The sequence below is a fragment of the Perca flavescens genome, chromosome 10 (genome assembly GCF_004354835.1).
Source record: "Perca flavescens isolate YP-PL-M2 chromosome 10, PFLA_1.0, whole genome shotgun sequence".
Taxonomy (NCBI): domain Eukaryota; kingdom Metazoa; phylum Chordata; class Actinopteri; order Perciformes; family Percidae; genus Perca; species Perca flavescens.
Genome location: NC_041340.1, coordinates 27,914,157 through 27,927,180, shown reverse-complemented (window position 1 = coordinate 27,927,180; position 13,024 = coordinate 27,914,157). Strand labels below are relative to the sequence as shown.

At 37.0% G+C, this 13,024-nt stretch overlaps 1 long non-coding RNA gene across 1 annotated transcript; it reads left to right on the top strand.

The window, feature by feature from the left end:
- The first annotated feature begins 10,433 nt into the window (after positions 1 to 10,433).
- On the top strand, positions 10,434 to 12,488 carry LOC114562281 (uncharacterized). Its single transcript, XR_003693477.1, has 3 exons — positions 10,434 to 10,519; positions 11,341 to 11,382; positions 12,465 to 12,488. It is a non-coding gene; the product is annotated as an uncharacterized LOC114562281 (long non-coding RNA).
- The last annotated feature ends 536 nt before the right edge of the window (positions 12,489 to 13,024 follow it).

The window sequence follows — 13,024 nt, the reverse complement described above, 5'->3', positions numbered from 1 at the left end:
GCAATGAATTCCACAACTTGGGGGCAATATAGCTGAACATGCAGTAGGCCTATTGTGGAGGATCTCAGTGAGCGGGCAGGGGTGTAAACTTCCAGTTCTCGCGATAGAGCAGTGCGAGACCATTGTAGGTAGCATAGTATAGATATTGTAATAAACATACATAATATAGCTCGACATTTCATGAGAAACGCAGTAGGACTGGATCCGAATATTTGTTCAATGGTTAGGTTTTCGATTTTCAAGTTTTGTTTTTCGAATATTCGTTGCATGCATGCATGCAGGCTGAAATTCACCGTGGTGTTTTGTTGGGTTTAAGCTGCTTGCTAAATGTCCGCTAGCTGCTAGCTAATTTATGCTGAATTATGTCGGCCGTCTCAGCCAAGAGCGGAGAAATGTTGAGTTACAGGCCAGCAGTGTGACATTTGTAGAGGTCTGTATGGTTATACTGTAGCAGCCTGGTGTCATTTTCAGGCAATTTAATAAAGGTAAAGATAGTATTGCCGTGCATAAAACCAACACAGTGAGGCGCTGACTGAGCATTCATTCACACACACACTGCGTCGGTCGTCACTGGTCAGACACTCCGGAAAAAACACAGGTATGTTTTGAATTCCTTCACAACTGACAACTTTTGGAGAAAAGCAACCCGATGGTTACATGATTGTGGACAATCATGTAACGTTAACCGGTTATCAGACTCGTCAGTTGCGGTGTGCGAGTCCAGTAACGTTATTGTAAAAAGGTTTTAAACACTATAAAGGTAAAAAACTAAACACATGCACTGAACGGCCCAGGACTTGTGTAACAGCAGGTGACTGTGTCCTGCAATAACAAAGCAGTTGCTTTATCTCACGCTACGTTGCCGTTTATTTTCTCTCTTTTTCCATGAAATAAAGCTGCCTTCAAGTGGGTCTGAAATGTTGGTTTCCGCCGCCGCTGCTTCTAATATTTGCTGTTGAAAAGCACTGAAGCTTTGAAGCTCAAAAAATGGTATTCGGTACAGCCCTAAAAAATAGCAATGCACACTGATTACAAGCACATTTTATATTTGGAATTTTATAAATAACTAACATAGTTCTAACTAAAAACCTCTGCAGCTGGCAATATGTTGACCCAAGATTTCCTTCTCCAACTATGTTCCAATGAAAAGGTTACTGTAGCTGTGACATACTGTTTAGATATAGCACTTGTTCAAAAGGCAAAGCAGTCATTTTTGTATATAGAAAATAGGGCTGCCGGATTATGGCCAAAATGATAATCGCAATTATTTTGTTCAATATTGAGATCACAATTATTGACCACAATTCATCGATTTTAGTGACAAATTTCACATTAAAATAAACTGAACACTGCTTTCACTTCCATGTTGTGCTTCATTCCTGCTAATAATCTTTGCATCAAAAAAGTAGGGCTGTACTATTCGGATCTTTGTTTGTTAGGTAGGTATTCATTTTTTTCTTCAATAATGCAAATCCTTGAAAATAAATACCTTAGCTCACCTGGTAGAGCGTGTGCCCATATACAGAGGCTTGGTCCTTGACGCAGTGGTCAGGGGACCAATTCCAACCTGCGGCCCTTTTTCCCATGTTGTTCCCCCTCTCTCTCCCCTTTAATGTCTAAAGCTGTCCTATTTAATAAAGGCCTAAAATGGCACTCAAAAAAGTCAAATAAAAATGAATGCCTTTAATTAAATCGAAAGACGTGTTCCATTTCAGCTCAGTATGAGTTTTTACTGCTGTTGCGTTTCTCTCCTCTCTCTCTCTCTCTCTCTCTCACACACACACACACACACACACACACACACACACACACATACAAACACTTGTCGCTCTCACTACCAATATTAGCTGTTCTGTTTCAACATTGTTAAACTGAAAAAAAACTTGCATGCAGGCTGAAATTCACAGTGTTGTTCTGTCTCAGTCGCTCATGTTCATTTAACACTAAAAGTGCCAGAATTCCATTAACTTTAGAATTGCCGTGAGCAATCTCACATGATACATACCCAATTAAGATATTATTGCATATATTTTGTTAGGATATCTTTACAAAAATGAAATAACACCAAAATGTACATTTTAACAAGTTTAATTACAGTTATAGTTTCAATAATTCATATCATGGCATAGTTAACCGTAATTATTTCATACATTGGCATCCGTACTTTTCCATATGGTATGGAAATTCATTCAACATAACTCATAACAGGCAAATAACAATGAAAAGTATCTGATTTGAACATTTATAGCCTAACCTAATCTGGCACTGCCACCGTTATGGTGCCTGCTCTGGTGGTTACTGCTGCTCGGACCGTGTGCTGCTGCCCTTTTTCTTCGAGGATCAATGTTGAGGATGTATAACGCTATATAAATACAGCCACCGGCCATCTACGTGTACGTTGTCTTTCACAGAGTATGCATACGACGCTTGCCATCTGATTCAGAACAGAGTCCGTCCACTCCGTACTTATTGTAGTAGCCTACGTTACTGACTCTGACTTTGTCTTTGGCCCATCGTTGATGCCCTCACTTGTTACTTGAGACCGCAAGTGACGTTTCTCTGACAGAGACAATGGTAGTTACTAAGCAACCAAGATGCCTCTTCAACTGCGCAAAAGATTAAAAACAATATTGCAAAAATCCAAGCAGTCAATATGACCATGTATGGCCAAAATAGGTAAAAATGAAAATACAGACTCTTTAAAGCCTCTGAACACCCACACAGGTGTTTTCAGTTATTACGGTTCTGTTCAGGTTGAAGGTGGGCTGGAACTTTGATGGGAACTTATTAAGTCACAAATTCTTTGTACCAAAACAAACAAGAGCAGTACCTAGAATGAGGTAAACCAGCTATTGATGATTGCAGTTTTGATTGTTTTTAATCAATCTCTTGAGTGTGGTTTTAAATGATAGATAGCTAGTGCTTTCTCGGAGTTCAATAGGAAGGCAGTTCCAGTAATTTCAGGCCCGTATTGAGAAGATTGTTTGGCCAAACTTCTAACGTCTATACTGTACAACACAGTCTCCCATGGTGGCTTACCTAGTTGCTCTGCCACTGCTGTTCTTCTGTTGTATAAATTCACCCAGTGGTGGAGGTGCAAGCCCATGTAATATTTTGAAAATGAGGCAGGCATCTAGATAATGTAGGAAACTGTCAAAATTGAATAAGTTGTATTTAGTAGTGATATGGAAGTGGTGATAGCTGATAGGTTTTTGATCTAGGATTTTTAAAGTTTGCTTATAAAGGGTTTCTATTGGTTTAAGAGTTGTCATGTTTGCTTGGAACCAGCTTGTGAAACAGTATGATATGTGGGAAAAGCATGCATAAAAATTTTGTCTGCCTCTGTGGTTAGATATGGCCTTATTATTATATCAAGTTAGTCAGATTATATCTGATGGTATTAGCCACCTTTTAACATGCTTTTTAAAAGATAAATTAGAGTCTAAAATGATACCAAGGTATTTAAAATCAGACACAACCATGAGTTGTTCTCCTTCAATAAAAACAACAGCCTGCTGTGCACTTGTGGATTTCTTAGAGAAGAACATAAAGACTGTTTTGTTAATGTTAAGATGTAGATATGACCTTTTTAGCCAGTCAGAAACATGAACCAGTGCTTCAGTTAATTTAGTTGCAGCCTGCTTTTTGTTTTTGGTATGCAAATAAAGAACTGTATTTCTGCATACATTTGAATATTAACAGATGGACAAACTAAAGGTAAGTAGTTAATGTACAGGCTAAACAAGATCGGGCCCAATATTGACCTCTGGGGTACACCAATATTACAGTTGATGTATGAAAAGTAAGAATTACCAATATGTACGCTGTTTCCTGTTAGTTAAGTGGGACTCCATCACTTTCATGACCTCAGCTGAGAAATTAAAATAAGATAATTTTGTAGTGTCTGGTGATTCACAGTTTCAAAAGCCTTCTTAAGGTCCAGAAACACTGAACCTACTATACCACCCTCATCTAATTTTGACTTGATGTTTTCAAGGAGGAAACAGCTGTCTCTGTAGAGTGGTTTGTGCGAAATCCAAATTGCATTGGGTGTAAAGGGGTGGGGCCCAAGTTTAGATGTTTTTTCAACTGTTCTTCTACCCATTTTTCTGACACCTTGGATACCACTGATAGAATACTAATGGGTCTATAATTTGACACCATTGTTTTATCACCAGACTTGTAGATCGGAGATACCGCTGCTGTTTTCCAGGAGCTTGGAAAAGTACTTTGCCTAACTGACAGGTTGATCAGATGAGCAATGGGGCTGTGTGATTTTAAAACTGTGGTATCCAAACCATATGAATCCTTTGCTTTTGAGTTCCTTAGCAAGGTTATAATTTTGATTTAAGTTGTCCTTTGTTCTTTACTCCTACCAGTTAATTTATTAAGATTTCTCTAAGATAAGTTTCCCATTTCCCTGAGCTTCATTAATGATTCTAATAAAAAAAAAAAATAATCTGCCTTAGCCTTTCTTAAATTCCTTAATACCTTATTTCGGAGCGTTGTAAAGGTGAGCCAGTCACTACTCTGCCCTGATTTTAGAGACCTCTTTAAAGCAGAATCTCTCTCTTTCATTCGTTACCAGAGAGTGTCATTTAGCCATGGTAAGGTGGTCTTTTGTCCATGTTTATGTTTCACCTTCCTTGTGAAGGTTGTTCTTATTTCGTTAATGGTAGAAAAAAAAGTGCTGCAGCTAATCTCAGTGTCTCTGCTGGTTAGAAGGACAGACCAGTCAATTTGGTTTATAGTATTTTCCCAGTTGATTATTTAATTTTTATGAATATTCTCATAGAATTAATTTCTTTTGGCAGAATTTACAAATTGTTTTCTGGTTAGTTTCCTTACGAGCAGTGTGATATGTTCGGACAGACCAGTCAGCATGTTATGCGATGTAGTTACTCTCTCAGGTCTGTTTGTAAATATAAGATCAATTTGTGTCTGGGAGGAGTTGGTTATTCTTGTTGGACCTTGTATCAGTTGGGAGACATTGAATTTGTTTGTTATCTCTTTAAGTTTTTTCTCTCAGCTTTTTTGTCCCAGTTTATATTAAAGTCGCCCATTAGTATTAACTCCTTTTTACCATCACATTGCTTAAGAATACTATGGAGATGCTCATAAAATATGTTATTGGATGATGGTGGTCGATATAGGCAAATGCCAGTGAAAGACATTTGAGGAGATAGTGACATATTCAACCCAATATACTCCATTTCTATTTCCTGTGACCATTCAATGAGGTTACATGTAATTGTGTTTTTAACATATACTAGCAATCCCCCACCCTTGCCCTTGTTTTTGTCCCTCCTAGACAGAAATATCAAAGGCAGCCTCGGGGGGAGTGTTTGTTGAGCCATGTTTCGGAAAGACCAAGAAAGTCCAAGTTAGAGTGAGACAGTAAGTGTTCTAGCTGATTGCTTTTAGAGACAATGCTTCGTATATTTAAATGTCCGCTGAGTAATCCTTTGGGTTTGGATTGCGGATCCCAGATCAGTTTTGCGTAATTGAGAGTTTAAAAAAAGTTATTTTTTGCCCTAACACGTGCAACAACACTAAGGGCCCTATTTTAACGATCTCAAACGCAAGTATGAAACGCAAAACGCAAGTAGCTTTGTGGGCGGATCTATTATACCGGCGGGATAAATGAGTCTTGCGCCCGACGCAAATCTAAAATGGGTTGGTCTGAAGTAGCTAGGTGTGGTTTGGGTGTAACGTGAAAATAACCAATCAGAGCGTCATCTCACATTCCCTTTAAGAGCAGGCGCGCTTGTTCCATGGCGGATTGCTATTATGACTGCGGATTTGCCTGGCGCACGCCAGTGGGAGCTGTCCGGGATGGGGCAAAGTAATAAATGCCCGTCTTGGCCAGGTGGCGATGTTGCTGCGGCCTCTCGGGCACATCTCCTCAAGTCTGGAGAAGATTTCTCCGTCCACCCGCTCCACCAGGAGCGCATCGCGCATTACTCCCGGACCAGATTCCGCCGGAGTGTCCAACCCCACCATAGTTCAACATCATCATCATTTCCTTATTTATGTCATCAACACATCCATGGTTCATGAAAAATGTTGTGTAAAATCCCAACAAGCCACAAATAATGCTGTGACTTTTTTAGGACTGTACTGTAAAGTGCCTCCTGACCTATCCAAACACCTGAAGCGCATTTTCAGTAATATTTTTCTTTGTAATTATGTATGGTTTGCAAAAATGGGAACTGCTGCCTCCGTTTAGATGAGAGAAGTGTATGCGTGTTGTGCCCACGCTACATTATGGCCAAGCATGCGCCCCTAAAATAGCATCTGAATAACGCGCCACTGACTTTAGACTAGCGCCACTGACTTTAGACAAAGGTTTTTCCTGGTCTGTGGCGGAATTGTTTTCTGAAACTGCAAAATAGCACCAGGGAACGTTTGCGCCGGAACACGCCTCCTCTTTTTGCTGAACCGCCCCCGGGAGCGCAAATACATTCCCTAATTTACCGACGTGTGTCTGTGGAGGGAAAAGTCTGCTGTGCGTCAAAATGGGAATGATACATGCGTCGGTGTACAAAGGCAATTGCGCTGAGTGCAAGATAGGGCCTTAACAGTGGACTCAGGAACATGTCAATCACTCAGTCTAACCACACCCACACAGTCCTGGAAAAGGTCCAATCAGCCACATTAACTATAAACACCTGTGGTGTTCAGGGCCTTTAAGGAAAAGTCAGGCAACAGCAGGATTTTTTTTCCAGCAAAGTTATTACACATATCAATTTCAAAACGGTCAAAATGACCGTCATGGCCATTCTAGTGTTAATTGTGGGAAGCTAAAATCGTGATCATTATTAATATTTGATTAATTGTGCAGCCTGATTGAAAATGGCAGGATGTACTGAATCCCATCCATGAACAAAAATAATAACAGTGTTACGTATAACTATAAATCACCGTTTGGACCTTTAAGTGCTTCCAATGGTCCATTTTGGCCCGATGACCCATTAAGACACCCCATGAAGGATGCTGTCATTTGCCTGATAGTAAATAGTATAATCTATCTTATACATTTCAAAACACCAATTATGTTGATCGATGGTTTGTGTTATCTGTCTTGATTGGCTGGATGTGTGATTAATGTAAAGTGATTTTCAGAATGTGAAACAAATTAGTTTTGATCAGTGGTATAAGTGGTGTCAGGGTCTGTCTCATCAGGGCTGTTTGCTGGCGTTTGTCTTAATTGTTGTATCTGTTGGCATCTCATAAACTGCTTTCACCTTCTGATCACCCTCTCCCTCTCTTCTTCTATCTGTTCTTTTGTTTCACTTTTGTTTTCCTATTTATTACAGTGGTAATCATACGGAAAATTACTGTAATAATTCTGAAGAAAATTCACAAATTTGATTATCTTATTTACTGCTGCCTACTCATTTACCCATGTTGTCTTGTATTCTTCACATACTGTATACAGGCTTCATGAAAAAAATATGACCTTGACATTTGGTAACATTTCCATCACGTGATGCTGCCATTTATACTACTTACTATGTAAGCACATCTACTCAGTGGCGACTGGTCATTAGTGGCAGGTGGGGCACAGCACAGAAGAAAATGCAAACAAATGTTATTTTTAATTCATTCAAGATAATTATCATCTACAATGTATTGTCTTCTATGAATATAACTTCCTAAATTGCATATAATTTGTGGTAGGATTTTATTTCACATTCTGCCCCTGCCTTGCTGCTTCAGACTCCCGGCAGCCTTAATGTGTCAGAGTGGGACTAGCCCCTCTCACACAATGCAATGTGGATTGTACGTGGGAAATTATTATTACGCATGCTCAGAGTGTTAGTGTGTTTGATGTAGATCACACGAATTTGATGGCCAGTGGAGCTGACTGCCCATAGCACCACCACAGCGTCATTTCATATCTCAGATATGATTGGCTGTCTCGCGTGGCGCCAACAGTCGGCAGGAAGAGCGAAGAGGGGAGATTGTGTTATCGTCTCTAGCTAACTTGAAAAATTATCGAAGTGGATTTTATACTCGAGCACAGGTTTTAACCCTTTGGAGGAGAAAGTGGAATTAAAATGCCTTTGTGCCCACCAGCCTAGTGGAAGGTATTCATGAATGCCCTGAAGATGTGGGGAAATTATCCCACCCACAACTCATCAAGATAAGATTGGCCAAGACACCTGTCAATAATAAATGCATGCCCCCATTCACTTGGATTAAACAGGCATTCGGTCCAGCTGAAGGCCCTGCCATCCAAGATGGCAGCTGCTGGCAAGTTTGGAGTGCTTGTGATGTTGTTAGTTTACACAATTATAAGAGATAGCTTTGATAATGGCCTGAGAAACGGCACGGATGAGATCTTACAAAGCAACTGTGTCCACCCAAACAAAATTTTAGTTACTAAAAAGTGGGATTATGGAAAGAAAACTTTGTTGGACACGTTCCTGTACCCCTGCTGGTACCCAGCCAGGCGTAAATTAAAGGCTGGAGTTACTCGGCAAATTAACGGAGGTGATTTGATCATCTGTATGTGCCTGCTATTGTCTGGGAATATACACCAATGTCCCGGTCCGATGCCCGCCCAGGTAAAAAAGTAGTATACTTTAGTGTATGAATGAAGTACATGAAGTATAAAACAAGTATGCTTCTACTTGTTGTGCTTTATTTAAAGAGTATTTAATATGTACTTTATACTTCAAAATAGATGTAATTAAGTTCAACTTCAGAGTCCAAAAAGTAAGTATACTAATTTACCAGTAATCAAAATATTTTTTAAATGTACTTTTTGAAAGTGTACTTTTTTGTTAATGTATTTTAAATTGTATAGAAGTTTATTTTTTTTAAGTGTATTAAATTTGACATACTTAGAGTGGCAATTCAGTGTACTTATGGGAAGTATATTTTTTGGAAATTAATTGTTAGTATACTTTTTTAAAGTGTACTATGATCTCACTTCATTAGAAGTGTGACTTCTGTACACTTTATACAGTACACTCTAAAATAAGTGTATTTTTAGTGGCATATCAGAGTACTTACATAAAATATGTTAAAATACAAAAATGTATAGTGGTAACTTAGTGTACACTTATAGTAAGTACACTTATTTTTAATACAGAATTAGTATAATTTTTGAAAGTGTACACTAATTTCACTTCATCAGTTGTGTAATCTTAGTACACTGTAAACAAAGTGCACTAAATATAAGTGTACTTTTATTAGCATATCAAAGTACACTGAAAAAATGGGAAATAGCAGGTCTTTGAATTTACAAAAATGAATTTAGAATTATGGAGGAAATATTTATTCATAATTCAAATTGAAAGTCCAAAGAGAAATTGAAAGTCCAAAGGGAAAACAAAGCGAGATCAAATTAAAAATATTATTATTTTTTAAATTTTCCATTTGGCTTTGGCTTTTGAATTTAATATTTGTCTTTTGAATTTCAATTTATCATTGGCTTTTAATTTTCATTTAATATTTGGCTTTTGAATTTCAATTTAACATTGGATTTTAATTTTCATTTAATATTTGGCTTTTGAATTTCAATTTAACATTGGATTTTAATTTTCATTTGGCTTTTGAATTTCAATTTAATATTGGATTTTAATTTTCATTTAATATTTGGCTTTTGAATTTCAATTTAACATCGGTTTTTAATTTTCATTTGGCTTTTGAATTTCAATTTAACATTGGATTTTAATTTTCATTTAATATTTGGCTTTTGAATTTCCATTTAACATTGCCTTTTCATTTGGACACATGTCAATGTAAATGAGGAGGCGTGGCCCAAAGGCTGGTGGGAGTTTCCAAAGGGAAATTCAAAAGCCAAATATTAAATGAAAATTAAAATCCAATGTTAAATTGAAATTCAAAAGCCAAATGAAAATTAAAATCCAATGTTAAATTGAAATTCAAAAGCCAAATATTAAATGAAAATTAAAATCCAATGTTAAATTGAAATTCAAAAGCCAAATATTAAATGAAAATTAAAAGCCAATGATAAATTGAAATTCAAAAGCCAAATATTAAATTCAAAAGCCAAAGCCAAAGCCAAATGGAAAATTTTAAAAATAATAATATTTTTAATTTGATCTCGCTTTTTTTCCTTTTGGACTTTCAATTTCTCTTTGGACTTTCAATTTGAATTATGAATAAATATTTCCTCCATATAGAATATGCTACGCAATTCATTTATATTCCTTTCAAGAACATGGTTCAATCTTGTAGACTTCAGGTGTTTTTGTATAGATTCCTTTTGAATTGATTGAATTGAACATTTTAAATGATCGAATTAAGTTTGGTCACTACCGAAAATGGTATATTTGAATCAAATGGCGCCAGGAAGTGTAGGTGGCACTTCCCGGGCACTGACACCAACCGTTTATATACTGTCTATCTTGCCAACACAGGCAAACTGTTTCAACAAGGACATCGCCAAAACAAGAAGAATGTGAAGAAGAATGTTGAGTATGTGTTGGCTGTGTGCAGGATTAATTCTACAGCAGCCATATGTTGTCTTCTTCACGAAAAAGTAAGTTAACATCAATCAAAATGATTTTGTTCATGTTCATAATGTTTTTGTACTGCATGTAACGGTTACAAAAGTTTGTGCATTCTATAAATATATCGGTTTTCTTGTAACTAAGTTAGCTAATACCATCACTAACTAGTAACTACTTAGTTTAGCATTAATAATTGTGTTTCTCCCCCTGACGGTCCTGCTCCTAACAACGGTATTTCAATGTAGCTAACGTAATGTTAGTGGCAGCCGGTGAAGAGGAGCCAGTCAGCCTCATAAGAATGAGTGTTAAGTGGTCGGGTTTAGTTCGCAACATTTAGATTACATTGATGCTGTTGTAACGTTTTTTTTGTTACGTTTTATGTAACAAAAAAAAAGGTCCATCGAGTTGTTTGGGCATAACGTTATATGTTGGTTTGCTAATAGCTAAGGTTAGCTAGCTAAGACCACAGGCTTACAAGTTCAATGTAACGTCGGGTAAGAACTAACGAGTGTTGTAGCTGTTGGTTATTCAGTTACAGACTGTGTGTGTGTGTGTGTGTGTGTGTGTGTGTGTGTGTGTGGGTTATATGCTGGAGGGTGCTGCTGACATGAAAATGTATCGGGGCAACTAACGTTAGCACAGTGTATGGGAACTCTTTTTTTACCATGTCATTTTCCTAAATCTCTCTCCACTCCTGCACACTAAGAAGCCCTCCATAAATCATTAAGTTTTCATATAAATTAAGCAGCATTTTTGTGTCTTTGTTGTGTGCTTTATTTTGTGTGGTCTTTTAATTATTGAGTCAATGTGCTTGGTTCACCTCACTGATTCTAAATGTTTTCTTTCATAGGATCCTATTTGAACAGCATACACAATCAAATGCTTTATAGTGGTAAGTGCTGTCATATTTGTTTTTTCTTTTTATATTTCCTAAAATAATTGAAAGTTACAGATGGAAACATTTATTTGTTTCTCAATTGTTTACAAATGAAAATGGACCTACTCTCACAGATATCGCCAATTTAAACTTTAACAGTATCAGAAACATTAAAACACCAACTGGTTGTTTAGAGTTATTTCTTTTTTTGAAAAACATTTAGATTTTAGAATTGTGGAAAGGTTATGTAATGTTATTGGTTATATTTTACATACCACAATTTATTGGCAAGAACGGCAAGGCCCAACGTCTACTTATTTTTCATCTTTCTCCTACTATATTCATCTTTTTGTCTCAGTTTTAACCTTTCCTCTATTTATTTTCTTACTGATCTTCATATTTGTATCTTTCTTTGTCTTTACTGTCAATCTCTTTCCTATGTGTTTGGAGTTGACAGCAAGGCTAGTACCTTTGTAGTAACCATGTTGTAATATTCTTAGAGAAATATGTACCCATATGACAGTGTACACCAGTTGACTTCAAAGTGTAGTGTGTTCAAAAAAAACAATGCAATCCACATGTTTATTTATGTTTATTACAGTTAATGATAATTAAATAATCTAAGTACTACTAAGTGTGGCAAAGCAACATACTTTTGCAATCTGCACTTTAGTTTGTGTGATTTGTTTCTGACTTTCATATGAATGTTTACACCAGGCTTGGTCAGTGCTCAATATACTATTGTGATTGAAGTAGTTAAATAAAAGATGTCATTCATATAAATTCATACATCACCTAATTTCATCATCACTTCCAGACCTGGCCTCCAGGAAATAATCTTAATCTATCTAATATTGTGTTGTTCATACTATACAAGGATGTATTACTTGTCTTTGTTGAATAATACAGAAGAAAAAGAGCTTAAAAAATTATTGCATATTAAATTGCAATCACAATATTTGTGGAAAAAAATCACAATTAGATTATTTTCTAAAATCGTTAGCCCTACTTACTACTGCCTTATGATTTAATACTTGTGTATTTGTTTCTCGATTGGTCTTATTGACTTTTTCTTTTTTCTTTTCTTTTTTTAATAGGGCATGGATGAAGACGCCGTCAACGAGGCCACTGAAGAAACCAGTGTTGGGATTTATGTTCTTAAAGAACATGCTTCAAGTGATGAACCAGGGGACATTGGTATTGTCCTTGAAGGCATCAAGATGTTGCAAGATCTTTATAATGTAGCATTACCTGTTGCTACGCTGTTTGGACTAATGTACAGTATGCCCTGAACTTCAGCTACCCTGCTTACCTTCGATCGAAAAGATTTGCATGGAACTTGATGGAGGGAAACTTACCAACAAAGCACTTGCTCTAAAAAACAGGCTCTTCCAGTGAAAGGGCCAGAGAGACTGCACCGTCAACCAAACAGCGTAGTTGTCCCTAAAGGCCTCGTTGGTATGGCTGTACTCTTTGGACTAGTTTTTTTTGTTTGAATTAACTGGACAGGATTTGCATGGAGCTGCATGGAAATAACCTTTTGCAAACCAAGCAAAAGTTTTCTCTCTAGAAAACAGACTCCATTAAAGACCAACAGGCATCTTTTTTTTTTTTTTACACAGGGTTAAAATTGTTTGTCATTTGAAAATCTATTTTG